Source organism: Bison bison, unplaced genomic scaffold (genome assembly GCF_000754665.1).
Source record: "Bison bison bison isolate TAMUID 2011002044 unplaced genomic scaffold, Bison_UMD1.0 scf7180017864376, whole genome shotgun sequence".
Lineage (NCBI taxonomy): Eukaryota > Metazoa > Chordata > Mammalia > Artiodactyla > Bovidae > Bison > Bison bison.
Window position 1 is genome coordinate 14,502,939 of NW_011494948.1, and position 3,393 is coordinate 14,506,331.

Here is a 3,393-nt window from a genome sequence, read left to right on the forward strand (position 1 = left end):
AATGTCTCTGCTTTTGAATATGCTATCTAGGTTGGTCATAACTTTCCTTCCAAGGAGTAAGTGTCTTTTAATTTCATGGCTGCAGTCACCATCTGCAGTGATTTTGGAGCCCCAAAATAAAGTCTGACACTGTTTCCACTGTTTCCCCATCTATTTCCCATGAAGTGATGGGACCGGATGCCATGATCTTCGTTTTCTGAATGTTGAGCTTTAAGCCAACTTTTTCACTCTCCACTTTCACTTTCATCAAGAGGCTTTTTAGTTCCTCTTTACTTTCTGCCATAAGGGTGGTGTCATCTATACAAATACAGTTTGTGTATGCATTAAAAAAAAAAACAACCAAGTGGGCATCAAAAATAAAACCAACTTTATGATACAATAGACCAGTTAGACCTAATTGATATCTATAGGACATTTCACCCCAAAACAATGAATTTCACCTTTTTCTCAAGCACACACAGAACCTTCTCCAGGATAGATCACAGCCTAGGCCATAAATCTAGCCTTGGTAAATTCAAAAAAATTGAAATCATTCCAAGCATCTTTTCTGACCACAATGCAGTAAGATTAGATGTCAATTACAGGAGAAAAACTATTAAAAATTCCAACATATGGAGGTTGAACAACATGCTGCTGAATAACCAACAAATCACAGAAGAAATCAAAAAAGAAATCAAAATATGCATAGAAATGAATGAAAATGAAAACACAACAACCCAAAACCTATGGGACACTGTAAAAGCAGTGCTAAGGGAAAGGTCCATAGCAATACAGGCTTACCTCAAGAAACAAGAAAAAAGTCAAATAACCTAACTCTACACCTAAAGCAACTTGAAAAGGAATAAATTATGAACCCCAAGGTTAGTAGAAGGAAAGAAATCTTAAAAACTAGGGCAGAAATAAATGCAAAAGAAACAAAAGACACCATAGTAAAAATCAACAAAACCAAAAGCTGGTTCTTTGAGAGGATAAATTAAATTGACAAACCATTAGCCAGATTCATCAAGAAACAAAGGGAGAAAAATTAAATCAACAGAATTAGAAATGAGAATGGAGAGATCACAACAGACAACATAGAAATACAAAGAATCATAAGAGACTATTATCAGCAACTATATGCAAATAAAATGGACAACTTGGAAGAAATGGACAAATTCTTAGGAAAATACACCTTTCCAAAATTGAACCAGGAGAAAATAGAAAATCTTAACAGACCCATCACAGGCACAGAAATTGAAACTGTAATCAGAAATCTTCCAATAAACAAAAGCCCAGGACCAGACTGCTTCACAGCTGAATTCTACCAAAAATGTCAACAAGAACTACACCTATACTACTCAAACTCTTCCAGAAAATTGCAGAGGAAAGTAAACTTCTAAACTCATTCTATGAGGCCACCATCACCCTAATACCAAAACCTGACAAAGATGCCACACACACAAAAAAAACTACAGGCCAATATCACTGAGGAACATAGATGCAAAAATCCTTAACAAAATTCTAGCAAACAGAATCCAACAACATATTAAAAAGATCATACATCATGACCAAGTGGGCTTTATCCCAGGGGCGCAAGGATTCTTCAATATCTGCAAATCAATCAATGTAATACACCACATTAATAAATTGAAAAATAAAAACCATATGACTATCTCAATAGATGCAGAGAAAGCCTTTGACAAAATTCAACATTCATTTATGATAAAAACCCTCCAGAAAGCAGGAATAGAAGGAACATACCTCAACATAATAAAAGCTATACATGACAAACCCTCAGCAAACATTAGCCTCAATGGTGAAAAATTGAAAGCATTTCCTCTAAAGTCAGGAACAAGACAAGGGTGCCCACTCTCACCACTACTATTCAACATAGTTTTGGAAATTTGGCCACAGCAATCAGAGCAGAAAAAGAAATAAAAGGAATCCAGATTGGAAAAGAAGTAAAACTCCCACTGTTTGCAGATGACATGATCCTCTACATAGAAAACCCTAAAGATTCCACCAGAAAATTACTAGAGCTAATCAATGAGTATAGTAAAGTTGCAGGATATAAAATTAACACACAGAAATCCCTTGCATTGCTATACACTAACAATGAGAAAACTGAAAGAGAAATTAAGGAAACAATTCTATTCACCATTGCAACGAAAAGAATAAAATACTTAGGAATATATCTACCTAAAGAAACAAAAGACCTATATATAGAAAACTATAAAACACTAGTGGAAGAAATCAAAGAGGACACAAATAGATGGAGAAATATACCATGTTAATGGATCAGAAGAACCAACATAGTGAAAATGAGTATACTACCCAAAGCAATCTATAGATTCAATGCAATCCCTTTCAAGCTACCAATGGTATTTTTCAGAGAACCAGAACAAATAATTTCACAATTTGTATGGAAATACAAAAAAAACCTCGAATAACCAAAGCAATCTTGAGAAAGAAGAATGGAACTGGAGGAATCAACCTGCCTGATCTCAGGCTCTACTACAAAGCCACAGTTATCAAGACAGTATGGTACTGGCACAAAGATAGATCAATGGAACAAAACAGAAAGCCCAGAGATAAACCCACACACCTATGGACACCTTATCTTTGACAGAGGAGGCAAGAATATACAATGGAGAAAAGATAATCTCTTTAACAAGTGGTGCTGGGAAAACTGGTCAACCACTTGTAAAAGAATGAAACTAGAACACTTTTTAACACCATACACAAAAATAAACTCAAAATGGATTAAAGATCTAAACATAAGACCAGAAACTATTAAACTCCTAGAGGAAAACATAGACAAAACACTCTCTGACATAAACCACAGCAGGATCCTCTATGATCCACCTCTCAGAATATTGGAAATAAAAGCAAAAATAAACAAATGGGACCTAATTAAACTTAAAAGCTTCTGCACAACAAAGGAAACTATAAGCAAGGTGAAAAGACAGCCTTCAGAATGGGAGAAAACAATAGCAAATGAAGCAACTGACAAAGAATTAATCTCAAAAATATACAAGCAACTCCTGCAGCTCAATTCCAGAAAAATAAAAGACCCAATCAAAAAGTGGGCCAAAGAACTAAATAGACATTTCTCCAAAGAAGACATACAGATGGCTAACAAACACATGAAAAGGTGCTTAACATCACTCATTATCAGAGAAATGCAAATCAAAACCACAATGAGGTACCATTACCCACCAGTCAGAATGGCTGCTATCCAAAAGTCTACAAGCAATAAATGCTGGAGAGGGTGTGGAGAAAAGGGAACCCTCTTACACTGTTGGTGGGAATGCAAACTAGTACAGCCACTATGGAGAACAGTGTGGAGATTCCTTAAAAAACTAGAAATAGAACTGCCTTATGACCTGCAATCTCACTGCTGGGCATACACAC